General features: G+C 38.6%; 2 long non-coding RNA genes across 3 annotated transcripts in view; one reads left to right on the plus strand and one right to left on the minus strand.

Moving 5' to 3' along the window:
* Window positions 1–17,226, minus strand: part of LOC111773146 (uncharacterized) — a 68,631-nt gene that overhangs the window by 11,322 nt on the left and 40,083 nt on the right. The window lies entirely within an intron of this gene.
* The window catches only part of LOC138923722 (uncharacterized), a 34,139-nt gene continuing 21,405 nt past the window's right edge, over window positions 4,493–17,226 (plus strand). Inside the window, exon 1 of the long non-coding RNA XR_011437764.1 lies at window positions 4,493–4,750. This is a non-coding gene — a long non-coding RNA (uncharacterized lncRNA). The remainder of the gene's footprint in view (window positions 4,751–17,226) is intronic.

The following is a 17,226-nucleotide window of genomic DNA, read 5'->3' on the forward strand; positions in this document are numbered from 1 at the left end:
TCTCTTGGCTGGTCCTGGTGCTTCCCCAGGTGGCCCTGTGTGGTGTGCCTCTTGCTTCTAGGCAACTGTGAGTATAAATTTCCACATCTGCATATCTTATCATACTTGGTTAAAACAAATCCCAGATAGCCTTAAAACATCTTAATTAGATTCTCTGTCCTTTAGGAACAGATGGCGTATATATAATTAAAGTGAAACTAAGAAGACCATACCGTGTGGAATGGCCAGACTTTTCAATTACATTCTGCTTCCGAGTACCAAATATCACAGCTGAGATTCTGGTCTACAAAGACTTCTGCATCCTTCATCACCATCCATTATGACTTCTTCACTGACATATATTGATGGCTGCCTTAGCTGGCTCTCCCCCAGCTGTAAGCTTCTTGAAGACAGAGTTCCTAGGTTTAGTCAACTTCTGCCTTCCTATTGGCTTATTCATAGCCCAATACTCAATAGAACCCGAATACGTATTTATGAAATGAATGTTTGGATGACCATGGCTCCATCGCTCTGGTGCCATGATCACTCCCCAAGCCCTGATGTAATGTGTCACTGTGAATCTAGATAAGGTATGTGAAAGTGACTTTCAACCCCAGAATTGTCACATGCTGGTGAGTTGTACTCATTTGTCAGCTGTGCCAAAGTTTGTTACTAGTAATGTACCAAGAGTTTGCAGATGACTTACTAAAAACTAGTGGATTTACAGTTATCCTCTCATAACTTCCATCATCGAGTGCATCCCATTTCACTCTCTTGAGTTATGGCTGCCACCTCTGGAATGTGAATAACTTCAAATCACCCAAGGAAGTGTGTCTCCTAAGTAAGTACTATCAGTCATATGTGCCATGGTGGATAAAACTTTGGAACCATTGGGTTCAGGCCATAAATGCTGTTTTCTTTGTGATTGAAACAGCTGTAGACCTGAGATAGCAGAGAGGCACGGGAATAAGAGTCGGTTGTACTGATGTTGAGTGGGTTACTTGGATACTGTTGATTTTCAGCAGAATATTTCTCACAATAGTGTTAATTGTCATTTTTATTCTTGTCAATGTTTTGTTGACTACAAGAAAAACAAGGAAGAAATTCTGAAATTGGACACGAGATTGGTAAAAGTACTGTGCACTTTGGCAGGTGCACGAATGGGACTTTCCAAGTCTGTTTCTGTACATATTTACTTGCCAGATCAGTCCTTTGAATAGGATGTATCCTGGGGAAATGTTCCCGAGATCCACAGGGAGTGGCCCTGGTAGATTCCAGTATATGAGAACTAGCTGCTACCCTTTCAAGCAGTTGTTTTGAATTACAAATGACCTAACATGCCAACAAAATTCTAATACCTTTGATTTCTCTGTATTCCTGTTACTGTTTTGTTTCTGGACACAAAATTCAAATCTTACTTGTTTAGTAAGTAATTTACTACAATTTACTGACACTGCATGCTGGCCAAATTGCTTTTTGTTTATATTTTATAGTGACTAACTTTCTAGCTCTTAGGAGCACAGCTCTTACAGCAGAACAATCTGTAGCAAGCATGAAGGGCTCAGAGTTCCCAGTGGGAAAGTTGGAAGAGGAATCTTAACCTCTCCGGATCACACTGATCTCATGTGTATTGAACACGTAACGATGCATTCTCTCACTCAATTCACGTTTCTTTTATTTATTTACTGCAGGAATGTTTATTGCATCCATTGATAGCCTAGGGTGGCTCACTGTCTTTGCCACCATTCATTGCTGAAGGGGAATAGAGCAGTATTAAGCAGTGATTCTCAAATTCTCTGTAGTGAAAGATCAGTTCTTATTTCTATTTTTTTAATCCATTGCAGGCCAATATTTTTATAATATTTTTACAATAGGAATGAATTACTGAAAAAAAAAAAAGAAACAAAAGATGACATATAAATGATAAACCCTGACCTTTTATTATTAGATTCAACAGACACAAAATTAGATTTCAAGAACTATAATTAGAAAAAATATAAGATAATTGCTCTAAAAGTTTCTGAACACTCTCAGTATTCATCTCACTACAGCGTGGTGACCATTTCTGGACCAGCACCAGTCCCCAGACTGTACTGTGGGGGGCCCTGGAACTCAGAGACTTCCATCAACTTCCCATCAAGTCAAATGGCAACTCTGTGTTCCACAAAATCCATGGAACCATTCTGGGATATTTGGCTTTTTCTAGCTGATCCTCAGTTGAAGTGGGGCAAAAATTAGAGATGCTGTCAGTTACTAATCAAGTCCTGGCCACTTGGGGCTGATGGGAGCAGTGGTTACTGTTTGGCTTCCTGGGCTGCTTGCTGCAGCTCGTGAGTGAGAGTTCTCCTTTAATCTGTGGTCTGGCTGTTGTCCTCTGTGTATCCAGTCTCAGCAGGCATGAAGGTGGGAGCAGATTCTGCCTTAAACCTCCCCCTCACCAAGTTTTTTCATACCTTTTTGATTTATATCATACACACCCACAACAGCTGCGTTGTATAATGAGAAAAAAAGAACACTACCTCAAGTGCAAGGCTTTCAGAAATACTATAAACCCCAAATCATGGTATTTTGTGTTTTCCCTCTTGCTTCCTTGTTTAAAATGAACCAATAAAGCTCAATATAGAGGCAGCACAAATGAAATCGAGTATGGCAACATGGATTCCAGGGTTAGAGGGGCTGGCCCAGGGTCTACAGCCCCATTGGCAAGATGAGACTGTCTGGATGGAGAGTTTCTAAGAAGATGAGCATTCATTTCTAAAAACATGACTGAGGAGGGGACATCGTGTTATCTGAGCATGTGTGTGTAGTGAGAGGGCAGAGGGCAGAGTGCAGTGGTTACCAGGCATTAGGCCTTGACATGATGGGAAACTGAGGCAGAGAGGTGCAGGTAAAGGCAGCAAGGCGGAAGTGAGTTTGAGTCTGCAGCACAGAAGCTCATGTGGTGTGGGGCAGACCTCTGTCTCTGATGCTCGGTGCCTCATCTAGAAGATACAGGGTTCCATGATGTGGGTCTAAATTCACTTTCTCCTCCAATTTGGGGGAAAAAAATCCCACATTGCCTGGGAGACTCACATAATTTGGAAATTAATAATAAATATATTATGGAATCACTGCAAATACTTTGGACCTCTATCCCATTCCTCACAAGCAGACGGTAAATTTTTGCCAGAATCTACTGGGTCTACCATTTCCCAGGGACCTGAGGAAAGAACAAGAAGTGAAGGGAGAAAGCCGGTCCAGGCAGAGGGGGCAGCAAAAGCACCTGGCTGGAAGTCATGTTGTGATTTCAGGGAACAGCAACAAGTTCGGTGTAACTGGAATCTAGAGTATGTGAGGAGAGATGAGAAATCTAACACAGCCATCCAAAACGAGATGCAAAATTGTGTCATGAAAGATCTGAGTGAAGAAATTGGGCCAAGCCACAGATTATTCAGGATGGGGTTGTGCCTTTGTTTGTCTCTGAAATATCAGCTTCACTGCCAGTTCCTTGGAGTGTTAAGGACATTTGCCAGGTGTCTGTTCTCCAGTGCTCCTGCTCCCGAGAGGGTCCCTTTTAAGTCCCATCAGCCACCCCGTTGTTAATCGTCTCACACCTCCGTGAGAATGGGCAGGAAGGACACTGCATGGTATGCAAGGAGAAGAGGGGTGGAGAGCATGATTTCCTGTGGAGAAGCAGATGGGGCAAAGACAAGCTTTATATAAAGTCAACTCTGGTCCTTTAAACAAAAAAGGAGAATTCATTACTAAGTCTGGTCAGCTGGAGAGAGCCCTGGTACAGAATATGTAACCTATTAAAGAGACAAAAGCCCTTGTAAATACCCTTAAAGACAACAGAATTATGTTTAATTCAAATCAGTTCTCTTTATCTACCTAAAAGGGCTTTTTAAAAACTTCGAGGTTATACCTTGAAATATAGCATACTATCGTATGTTAACACATCCAGATGAACACGCTCTCTGTAGAGAAATCCAACAGTACTTCACTGGGAGACTGCTTTCCATACTTCAGCCTTTCGTTCATTTTAATCTTGCTTAATCAGACTCAAAGCAGAGAGAAGGGACTTTGGAATCACGTCGACCTGGAGCTCATCCCCCTGCCTCGCTTTGGTAACTGGCCAATGAGCCAGCCTCTTTGAGCCTCCAGTGTCCCCTTGTGCAAAATGAGGACAATAATGGGACTCATCCCTTGGGACGCTTGTGAGGTCATGTGAGGTAACGTGTGTTATGTGCCTAACGTCCTGATATATTTCAGCTATTATTATTATTAAGAACAAACCACAAACTAAGGCTTACTCTGTTTTTAAGATTTTTTTTCCTCGCTTCCTAGTTCTGAGGTCCAGCTTTTCATTTCTATGCTAATAGTCTTTCTACCACTTATAAAAGAGGTGTGTCTAAATCCCTCTACATCATTATGAAAACATGGCTCACAGTGGAGTCATGTGGGCGGTAGCCAGACACTGTGTCTTTGTTTGGTCATTTAGTGACATAAGCCTTGAAAAATCCTCCCTCAGATCATTCTGTTGGGAACAGTTTCCAAGCCATTAAAATGTTATTCTTCCAAGTCTTCCCCTGTTGGTAACAGGGGAAGGGAGACAAAATGCAGCGTCATTTAGGCTTTGCCTAAAATGAATGGACCCTCTTCAGCAACACACGATGTGAAACTGATCACGAGTTTCCTGAAATCAGAGTCCTGACTTGCCTGACGATGTGTGTGACGGATACAAGTAGAGGAATATCTCATCAGTACGATGTTCATGGATTTGAAACTGGAGGTAATTCCAACAGGAGCTTGCAGCTGCCAGGACAAGGGGGAAAATATTTTCTTAAGCAAATTAGTGCCTATTGGCATTGATATTTCAGGAAACATTTACCTAAGAGAGCCAAGCGTTTTTGAAATATTCATTTACATGGAGGTAATTGGTAATTAATTATAAATAATCCCTATATATTTTTAAAGCACTTCCTCCAGGAAGAAAACTTGAAAGGATGGTATGAGCTTATTCTATGCAGAGGATGGAATTTTAGAACCTGAAGAAAAATCACTCCATCCTATTTAGCGGATGGGTGGATGCAGGAAATAGGAGACCTGTCTGGGATCACCCAAGAGGGGTGACAGAGGAGGGGCCTAGAACGGAGAGAGCAAGCAGCTTTCTTCTCAGGAGCGGATCAGTGGGTTGGAAGAGATTCCATAGACTGGACCGCTGTGAGAAGAAGGACCCCAAAGTGGACCATACATGTGATGGCACAGGGGCCACCTTGGTTGGCCACTCCTGGGCCACTGTCTAGATTACCTGTGTTAATAAATGAGCATTTATTATATTCTACCTGTATGCTCTGTGATTTTCAGCCTGAGCCATGTAATTTACAAGATTCATTTTCTATGAAAACAAGTGGACTGGAAAGCTAAATTCATATGAATTCTAATAATAAAACATGAGAGTTTTTAAAAAAATTTATGCTTATAGTTTTTAACTCTGATTTAAGATTCCCTGTGTAATACACTCAGGGATATTTTGGTAGCAAAGTGTGAGAAGTCCTGGGCTAGCTGGGCTAGATGCTTTCAGAGTACTGGGATCCAGGTGAAGCAAAACCTCTACTTGAGTTGAAGTTGATCACTGGAAGAAAATGCTTGGACGGCAGGAAGGCTGTGAAGTGTTCATTTAAGTGAGGGACCATAGTGCTCCCTTTGATGGAGTCCATACCATAGCAAGGGAAGAGGGAATTGTGACTTTGTAACCGAGGGCAATGGAACAAGATCAGGAGAGGGCGATGCACTCTGCCTGAGTCCCAGGGTGAAGCAGCCAGAACAAAGATTGAATAAATATAAATAACTGACTTCAATAGGTTTCTGAATGTGGAGGCCCCTTGTGGACACATGGCCTGGCAGCCTTTATCATAGCACACAAAGACCCTGGAAGCCTGAGAATGCAGGTTTGTTACATTGGGAAGTAGAGAAGACAGACATGGGAAATAATGTTTGAGTAGAATTTTTAAAAATGTCATGTGAGACTGTCAATATCTGGCTGAACCCCAGACATCTCAAACCTTTCTGCAAATGGTTCTACCTTCCACAGAAGTCTTACTTCCACCCTCGGGCTGGCTTGAACATGACAGTTTTCACTGTATTTGGAGACAGCTGGCCAAGTTCTCATGGTCCCTGTGATTACTGGATGGGTAGCCATGAAACTCTAGACCCTTCTTTGATGGAAATACTGGGACCCATCTCTCCCCATGACATTTTAGGACAGAAATTCCATGAAGAGAAAGTTGTCGATTCTCGGCAGAGCTGAAATTTGCACATCTGACTCCACAGCCCATGCTCTAGCACCTTATATGCCTCCACAGAGAGGTGTGTAGCTAAAAGAATGTGTCAGCTAAGAGCCTAAAGCCACTGGAATAAGCTTCCAAAGAGACTGGATGGAGACGTATTAGAAGGATGTGGGCAGAGGACAAAGAATAGTTAGTACTAGCTTTGAATGTTTGACTTAGAAAAGTGGTCCTCAATCTTAACTGTGCATTGAAGTCACTTGAGGAACTTTGAAAGAACATGTGTGCCTGGGCCTCATCCCCAGAAATTCTGATTTCATTGGTTTGAGGAGGCATCTGTCATCAACATTTTAAAAAAATATTCATAGTTGCTTTGAATGTGCTAGAAAGGCTGAAAAACCACAGGTTTAGAGGCTTAGCTTCCAACTAAACTTTGAGAAATGCTAGAAATCAGTGAGACAGCCTAGAGAGAGGAAGGATGAGGAGCAGTGCAGCACATAGGAGGCTGGTCCACCAACTACAGTTGTCAGGGCTCACAGCACCACCCGAAGTGAGCCCTGGTGAGCAACCTATCAGGAGGCTCTCAGCGGGGTGTGGTGAGGGCAACCCTGAGCAGCAGGGGATGGAGAGCAGGTGTGAGAGTTCCCTCAGCCCAGGAGCTCTGCCTCTTCCTCCTCCTTCATTAGAGAGTCTTGTCCATGGAGGAGCTCAACCTCCTTCAGTCAGATGCAATGGGAATGGGAAGGGGGCTTCACTGAATGTCACACAGAGAACCACCGGTGAAACTGGGGAAGGGAGGTAACATGATGTTTCCTTGGTGAGAGAGAAATGGGATCCGAATTTGTCCAGAACAATTGAATGTGGTGTGTCAGTCAGGGTTGCATCCGAGAAAGAGAACCAGTGGCATCGATAATAGGTAGCTGGCTAGCTAGCCAGATACATGCATAGATAAATAGATACGTAGATAGGTAGACTTATTGTAAGACTTACATAATTGTCGGGGCTGCTTAGGCAAGTGTGAAATCTGTAGGGCAGTCCTTCAGGAAGTGTGGGCAGGACAGCTCACAGGGCAGTCCACAGGTGGAACCTCTTCCCCAGGGAAACTTGAGTTCTTCACTTAACACCTTTCAACTGATTGGCTGAGGCGCACCCAGATTTTCTAGGATAATTTCCTCTAGATAGTCAACTGATTGTAGATGTTAATCACATTTGCAAGATACCTTCACAGCTAGATTAACATTTGATTGAATAACTGGGGATGAGAATTCAGAGAAGTTGACATATGGAAATGACCATCACATCTGGTTTAACAAGAAAGTTCATCTGATTCTATAAAAATAACATTTCTGCCTGTTTACATCAGTAGCACCACCAGAATTCCAGTCTCTTGGATTTTCTTTTCTTCCTAGTTCTTCAACTATAATGTTCAAGTAGTAAGCAATTCCTGTGGAGTTCTTTGAGATTATCACTCATTTTCATTCTCCAATCCCACATTCTCCAGCCTCGCAGACCCTTAAACATTTACATCATGATTCTGTTAAGTTCTACTAACCTAAGCCTCTGCTCTAGTCTCATTATCTTTGCACCAAAAAGTAATGAAACATCTTTTCCCTGTATTTCTTCTCTGGATGAGGAGAAGTGAAGCATATACAAGGCTTAGCACATAGATAAAAATCTATCAAGTCTAAATTCCTTATCCCAGCATCTTAATGCTCCTCCATCATTACTTACATAACTACTCCTTACTTGTTCTCCAGCATAGACTCGACTCATGAGCAATGTCTTCTTTTGTCATACGTGGGCACACCAGTCTCATTTTCAGCCCTTTGTTTGCATTTCTGGTGGTTGTTGCAATTACTTCCTGTGAATCTCTATGCTGGTATTGGTTTAGTACCTTTTTTTTTTCCTGTCCTGTGCTGGATACTGAGTAATTACCAGCAGAGTGAACACCTCATGGTAAAGTACAGATGTTAGTAGAAATCAAATTGACTGACAATCCACCAAGGGGAGGGAATGATGGAGAGTTTTCTGTCAGGTTAAACCTCATAAAATTGCTGTATTTCTGGGTAAGAAACAGTTGGATATCAGCAATTTCATACTGCACAGATGAGTTTAGAGGAGGTCCATCATTGGGGGTGAATGGAGGGGATGGAGCAGGTGGAAGTGTGCTATCCCATTGGTTCACTTTCCTGTGGATGGAGCAGAGGTTGCATCCTTTGAAATAGTGGGTGTGAATATAGTGATATTAATGGTAGAATTGCTGGCAAATTGGCAGGTGGAAATCTGTAAGCAGTGGTGCTGGTGAAGGCGCAGGGACAGACAGAAAAGTGCCACCCAGGTCCTTGGAGGGGCTGAGCTGGCAATGTACCCAAAAAAGGAAAGCATAATGTGCATGGATATTTGACAATTTTCCTTTTTTTTTTTTTTTTTTTTTTTGGAGGACGGCTTTAGATTTTCTATCCTCTTGCTTACCTACTCATTTATCACTATCAATAACAATATGTAAGGAACATTCTATTAGCTAAATCTTTGTTCATACTTACAAGTACTTCCTTAAGAGGAAAGCCTGAAAATGGAATTACTTGGTCCAACTGTAGGAACCATAGCACGGCTGTGTGATATGCATGCCAGGCATCCACCAGAATGGCCTGGGACATTAGCTTTCCCATTGGCTGTGTAAGAGGACCTGTTTCTCCACCTGTTGACAACAGTGGTAGCATTTTGTTGATATGATAAACAAATAATAGTCCATTAATTTCCAAATGATTTTTTAATTGCTACTGTTGCTGAACATTTATTTCGGATGTCTATATTTCCTTTGTAAATCTATTTTTTTAATAGTAAAGGTAATTTATTCAATATAAAATATAATTGCATTTTTATACTTTTTTGAGCCCCAAGCAACTAGATTAAGAAAATAAGACAGCTGCTGTAGGTACCCTGCGATTGAATTCATATTTAATGTTGACACTGGCGACTTGCCAAGTTCTAGGTGTTTCCCCCATCTCTTTGCATTTTTGTTTTAATTGTGTAGAAAGCTTATCAGGATGTTAGGATTCAGTAGCTAATGTCTGAAAAAAGCTTTACAATACTTATAAAAATCTCCTACTTTTACACAATTCTATCATATAATTTAGCTGATGTTAAAATGGAATATATAAACTACAAAGAGGAGGAGAAAATGAGAGAGAAAGAAAGAGAGACACACACCCAGAGAGAGAGAGAGAAAGAGAGAGAAACACAGACACACACACACGCCACACACACACACACACACACACATACACACACACACATAGATTCTAAGAAACAGAGCATTTCCTTAGACACAGAAAATTGAATCAATGTGCTGGGCCACATGAGAGGTGGTACTTGTAGAACTGCGCCCCTACTGCCTAGATTCCTGGTTTGGTTGCCAGGATGAATAGTCATCATCCCATAAATTCTATCCATTGGCACTGGCTTTTAAAGTGCATCAAATGAGTTTGTAATGGCCCAGACGTGAAAGCGAAAGTACAAGGGAGACAATTGAGCACAATTTACTTAAAGTGATTTTTCCCCCTCTAGGGATTTGGTTATGCGAATTCTACTTTCAAAAAGAATATTCTTCCTGTTGATCCGAAGTTACAAATGCAGAATATTGACATTGCAAAGTGTATAAAAGGATGACTAGAATTGAAGGAATCTGGGTGAATCTTTTGCCAAATTATTAATAAATTTGCATTAAATCACCCAATTTCAACACTTTTCTCTGAAGAAATAATGGATTCAGTGTGTGATATTAGGCAAGAATAGACTATGAAAAGCCCTGGGGACCTCCTGCTTATATTCTGGAACCCATGGTGGGAAAAGTTTTATCATTTTGAAAGTCAAGGAAACGCCTACTTCATTTTTTGAAATAAGACATTTTCTTAACTAGAAATGGTAAGTGATTGTATTGGTCTAGATAAGAAGTGATTTATTAGTCCAAAGGTGGAACTTCTGAGGGTGGTGGCTTTTACAAAGAATACAGAGTCCCAGGGATGGGTGAAATAAAAGCAAGGATTTTACCCTGCCTCCTCCCAACTTCCTGAAAATGAGAAGAATCTCTAACAAGAGAGGAGGAATAAAGGTGGTGGCATAGTTCAGACAGCCTATAGGTCCCTAAAAAGTTTGGGTTTATTCCTTGTCTGGCCTAGAGATGAAAAGTCATTGCATTGGATCTCAGAGAGTATGTCCTGTTGACTCAGGAAACCACTGTTTCCAAAAAGATGGGTTTATCAGACCCTGTTTCTTATCCCTAGCACTCAGAGGCAGGGACACTAGCTTGCCATCTTTTATGATTATATAGCTGGAACATCGGGGAAGCCACAGCAAAGGTGGCTGCCTAAATCCTAACCTGCCACCCATCCTCCAAAAACAATAGAAATCTACAAGAAAGATAAATAAAATCACACTTTCTGCACATTAATCAATGTAACTAGGAAACAGAAAACACTACATCTTCATATTACCTAAGTATAGACATAAACAACAGATTCCAATGGAGCTGTTTTCTTGAGCTTACGTCCCAAGACTTTGCAGAGAACAAGGCAGAGTCTCCAAAAGCTGCATAGTAGAGAGAAGAGGGCAGTGTGAATGCCCAGAAGTCGTGTGAGGATCATTTTGTGGTTAGGAGTTCATTTCTCTCTCTCTCTCTTCCTTTCTATCTTCCTTCCTCAAGGTCTCTTACCTTGTTCTCTGCATATCTTCTTCCTTCTGTATTACTCTTTTCTATGTGCCAGGTGTATACTGTGTCTTCATATGCATGTGGCCAAATATAGACACCCCCCAGCTTGCAAGTTTACTTATTCTAAATCCAAGTGATCATGACTGAACTAAAGCCATCCCCAAAGAGTCAACTTTAAGTACAGAGTAAAAAAACCCCCAAACCTTGAAAAGGAGCACTGATAGTTCAGAACCCTGACCTCAGGAGAGGGACCCAGAGAGGCACGGGAGACCTAAAGAGACAGGGACAGGCAACACTTCTAGTGATAAGAGAGTAAAAAGAAAGGGAGAGGTAACCTGTGGAAACTGAGTTTTGAAGAACAAAATAAACAATAGACAGAAAGCTTGGATCCCACAAGTCAAAAAAAAGTCCAAGGACACATAACCACTTCCACCATTGCTTCATAAAAACAGTCACCCAGAAAAGAAATCATACTCTGATACACCAAGAAAAGAAAATGTCTTTAACTAAGAATATCATAAACACCCCAAACCACAAGCTCTGTCCACAGAATACAGAGGTACTAGCAGTCTTCATCTCTACAATGTCACTATAAAAAGAAAATGGAACAGGAGGATGAAATACGTAAGCTGATGAAAATGTACTCCCCCTCCACTGCAGCAACTAACCCTGAAGCAGAAGCGTATTTCAATATTCCAAACTGAATTAATCTCCAAAGAAGCATTTGAGACATGAAAAAAAAATCCACCATGAATGAGAAATTTAAAAAGTAAAAACACAAATGGACAGAACGTAAAAGAAAGAAAATTAATTTCAGGAAAAGAATAGAAGAAAAGGATGAAATCATGTCAACAATGAAGACTAAATTTAAGTTCCCAAGGAAGAAGAGACTCAAGAAAACTCTAAATAGGGACAAAGAATAAAAACAGGAAAAAAACAAAGATAATGAAAATGAAATAAAGAAAGCAAAAAAAGAGTCAGAGAAGAAGTCATTGAAATGAAAGACAGCTAAGAAGATGCAACTTATATACAATTTGAGTCCCTGAACAGGAAAAACAAAACAATGGAAAATAATCAATATTCAAAACTAGAATCCAATAAAATTTTCCAGAAATGACTTTAAAAATAAAGAACAAAGCCCGGGGCCTCAAGGCAAAAATATCACATAACTGCAAGGACAATTTAACTAGAGTGGTGTCATGCTACTAAAAAAAAAAAAAAATCCAAAGCAAAACAATAATGGAGCAGCATTCTCTTTCTTTCTTTTTTCTTTTTTCTTTTTTTTTTTTTTGCTGAGGAAGATTAGTCCTGAGCTAACATCTGTGCCAGTCTTCCTCTACTTTATATGTGGGTCGCCATCACAGTATGGCTGACAAGTGATGTAGGTCTGCACCCAGGAGCCAAACCTGTGAACCAGGACTGCTGAAGCAGAGCATGCTGAACTTAACCACAATGCCATGGGGCTGTCTCCTGGAGCAGTATTCTTAAGAAGTCAAGGAAGTAAACGTAAACCAAGTATTTTAAATTCTTCAAGCTATTCCTCAAGTAGTAAAGTTGTAGAAAAAGTTTTAAACATTTAGGAATAAGAGAATACGATACCCATGAGGCCTTCTTCACCAATCTATCTGAAGATAAGCTTCAATCAACCAAGAGATAACCAAGAGAGACTTTGGCAAAAAATCAAATGGTGAGTATTTAACATATTTTACTTGTAGATCTAAGCCTAAATCAAAGGGTCTGAGAAGGGAGACAGAAAGGGAGAAATACAGTAAGCTCATTGAGTGTTAAATGGGAGTCAAACAAGACAATTAAAAATGGAATAAACCATATTGTGAACATTTAAATACAAAAGTATGTCTTATTAAATGATAAAATAATTTAAAAATAAAAATGTAAAGAAACATACCATGAAAAGAAACAGCAAATACAACACACAATGTAATTATAACACAACTAGTATGGCAAAGTTGAGACCAAACAATTGTCACATTAACAAATGGGAGTGGGCTTAACTGACCGATTGAAAAATAATTTAGGCTTAGCCCACAAAGCAAGATACAACTCTGTTATACAAGAACCCCTCCCCTACGACTGAAATAGTAAGTGAGTCAGAAAAGCTAAAAATAAAAGGATTTTTCTACCAGGAAAGTCGAAACAAGACTGCAGAGATTGCAATTATGATATCAGCGAAGGATAGCCAAGCCAAAAAACATTAAATTTTACTAAGGGCACTTTTTAGTGTCAAAGGTACGTGACCAAGAAGGACACCACTATTCCCAAGGAACACATAACAGTTATAAACATCTCTGCTCCTAGTAACATAGCAAACACCTTTATAAAACAGAAACTACAGGAGATGCAAGGAGACTTAGAAACACTCTAATAATGGAGAAATTCAATACTCATTCCTAATAAAATACAGACTAAATAGACACAAAATAAGTAAGGATATAGAAGCTCTAAATAACAAAATTAGTATGGTGGGGTCTCATGTTTACATGTCATCATTTACATCCTTATAGTAGAGAATATATCTTTTCTTAAGCACGCATGCAACATTGACCAAAAATGATCATACATTAGGTTATAAAGAAAACATCCTGAAGTTCCATAAAGTAGAAATATCACAAGACTCTCTGATGCTACCAGGTAGTATAATTAGAAATTTATCACCAAATAAATGAAAGTCCCTTCTCACCATTCACCTGGAAATTTAAAAAAATAAAAACTTGTATTAAACAATTTTTGGGCAAAAGGGAAAATATAAACAGAAGATGTATTACTTCTAAAACGTAATGATAATGAAAACACTACATATGAGAATTTGTAAGATATATTTAAGACATTATCAGAGGAAAACTCGTTAAATACACCAATAAAAAAGAAAGAACAAAAATAATTTTTCAATCTCAAAAGGTAGAAGAACAATAAAGTAAACTAAATGAGGACAAAAAAGGGAAAAATAAAGATAAAAGTATAAATTAACGAGGCGGGGAGTAGATAAACAGTAAATTCACTAGTATGTCAAAATTTTTATTTAAAAAAGGAACAAACAGATAAAGCATTAACTAGCTTAATCAGAAAAAAAGGGAGGAAGGACAAATGTACAAATTACAAAATGACAAGGGGGGAAACAACATTGAAACAGAAGAAAATTTTAAAAATACAAAATATTATTTTATAACTTTTATGGAAACAAATTTTAAAACCTAGATGATATTGATAATTCTCTAGGAAGAAAATAGTTTAACAAAATTGTACCCATTGGAAATGGAAAGATTAAACACATCAATTTCTGTAGAAGAAATACAGAAAATTTTAAAGGAACTACCCAATTTAAAAACCCAATAAAAAAAGCAGCAGGCCAGATGTTGTCACATGTGAACTCTGCCAAATATATGAAACATGTCCCACCTTACTCATAGTAAGAGAATTGCAAAGTAAAACAACACTGACACATTATTTCTCGCTTATCAGATTGACAAAAATTAAATTCATGACATGTTCTGTGGATGAAGCTGTGGAAAATGGGTTCTCTCATACTTTGCTAATGGGAATGTAACTGGTATAACTATTCTCAAGGGAAATTTGGCAATATCTAAAAAAAATTGTATGTGTATTTCCTTTTTGAACCAGCAAGCCCACCTATAAGAATTTACCTGGAAGATACACCTCCAACAACGCAAAAACTACACACACACAAGGCTATACATGAAGCATTGTCTGTAACTGCAAAATATTTGAAACAACAGAGATACCCATCCATAGGAGAGTTGTTGAATAATCTGCGGTCATACACACAGTGGAGTACTATGCAGCTGTTAAAAAAAAAGAATGAAGAAAATCTCTCTGAAGTGATAACAGAATGAATTCCAAGACAGTTTATTAAATTAAAAAGGCAAAGGGAAAGGAGTAGCTATAGTATGTTTCTTGTTGTGTAAAAACGAGGAAGAATAAGAGGTATAGGTAAATCTACTTATTTCGCATAAAGAAACATTAAAAGGATAAACTAGAAACCAATGAGAGTGGTTGCCAATGGGATATGAGGAGGAACAGGGTGGAAAGTCCAGGGGTGGAGGGGAGCGGCGATGGGTACACCATAGAAGGAATAGGGTAGTGACCCTTTTCTGAGTGTTACTTTTTGTATAATTTGGACTTTTGGAACTATGTTAATGTTTCACCTGGAGAATAAATTCAAACAATCAACAAAGATGTCGAAAGAAAGCCCTAAAAGATATACAAAGTAAAACAAATGAACTTATCTATATTGCAAAGAAATAACAGAACACATTGAATGGGAGAAACAAACTAAGCCAAGTAACTTTTAAATACAGTATTTTGACTACAGAGCCTCAGACTGAACACAAAAAATAGTAAATACAGATGAAATTTTAGGCAGAAAGTTTGATGTGGCTTGTCAATTCTGAAAGTATTTTTTGTACATTCTAGTATATTTTAGGATTAAGCAATAAGTAAATATATGATGGATGATGGGAACTATGCTTCTCACTGTTAGAGAAGGTAATCACAAGTGTGAACATAGGGAAGGTTGGAATGAATTCTGTGTTATTGGAGCAATTCTGTGTAATTGAGTATTGACATGTAATTAGAGGAATCAATAAGAATTTATGTTATATAAGTATGCATGTATGTATGTATGTATCTATCTATCTATCTACCTATCTATCTACCTATCTATCCCTCTGCCTATCATCTATCTATTTTTCTTAGCTCTGTCCACTAATTGCCAAAAGTGATGATAGTCAGCAGCAATAACCACACCTAGTGCCAAGATCTTGATTTCTAGATATATTTTCCACTAAAAAGAAAGACTTCTTGGATAAATAAGTTCCTTCCAGAACTGGGACTGGGAAAATAGAAAGCAGGTCCAGAACATCTTACTGTTCAAGAAACTAAGGAATTGCTCAAGGAATGATGCAGACATTTCGAAAGGATACAGAGCCAGCTTTAAGGGACTCCACTGGCAAAGTCTAGAACAATCTGAGACTCAAAGTCAATGTTAGTAATGGATTATACCCTATTGAAGAAAATAAGAATACCTAGGCCCATACCAATAGAAATAAATGAGTGAGAGGGAGAATGGAAAATTATTTCTTACAACAGAATACCAATCAATAAACATAGAAGGAATAATTCCATTTCAAAGGAATAATTCTTTTATTCCTTTGAAAACCACCATTGGGCAACAATTGTAGTAATAATTGATTTAGGCAAGAATCATCAGTGGCTAAAACCAGAGGGTAAAAATATTTGAGAAACAGGATATTTACATAGTGTCAGAGTATCTCACCACAGACTAGTTATTAATTAAAAAGGGGAAAAAATTGCAACTTTACAGCTGAGAAAACTGTCAGTACACTCCTTAATCAATGTGATCAAAGTTAACATTAGCAGTATTGAGACAACTTGTTACCATGTGCCTCCTGATATGATGCAATGAGAAGAACATACTCTCACTTCTGTGTTATTACTGCCACAAATGGATGATTTGGATCAAATTATGAGGAAACCAGGTCTATTCAAGGTACATTCTGTAAAATAACAGTTTTGATTCCTTTTAAAATGCTAATGTCGTGAAATATAAAGCATGAGGAATTAAGCTTAAGGGAGACTAAAGGCGTGGTAACTAAATGGAAGACTGCATGATCCTGGATTGGAACTAGGACCAGAAACGTTTCTTCTCTTGCTGTAAAGAACATTATTACAACAACTGGTGCAACTTGAGTAAGGCCTGTAGACAATAGTACGGAATCCATGTAAATTTCCTGATTTTTATAATTGTTCTTATGTACAATTATAAAATGTACCTCTGCAGTTATGTAAGAAAAAGTCTTTATTTTTTTAGGAAATGTGTACTGAAGTATTCAGGGATAAACTAAATGCTTATTCTCAAATGGTTCTAAAAAAGAGAATATGATAGAAACGATATGGCAAAATAGCAATATTTGTAGAATCTAGGAAGAGGGTATATGAAAATTCTTTGTACTATTGTACCTTTTCAGTAAATCTGAAATTATTTTGAATTTAAGAGTTTTGAAAAATGACCAAAAATGATTTAAAATATCATTAAAAAAACACAGTGATAGAAGATATTTACAAGCATGTAACTGACAAAGGACTTGTTTTCAGAACCTATAAAGAACTCTTTCGGATAAATAAGAAAAAGAAAAACAGCATAACAGGAAAGTGGGCAAAAAACTTCAAGGGGTATTCAAAGAAGAGGATGCTCAAATGACCAATAAATATGTGAAA

Source organism: Equus caballus, chromosome 4, assembly GCF_041296265.1.
Source record: "Equus caballus isolate H_3958 breed thoroughbred chromosome 4, TB-T2T, whole genome shotgun sequence".
Classification (NCBI taxonomy): Eukaryota; Metazoa; Chordata; class Mammalia; order Perissodactyla; family Equidae; genus Equus; species Equus caballus.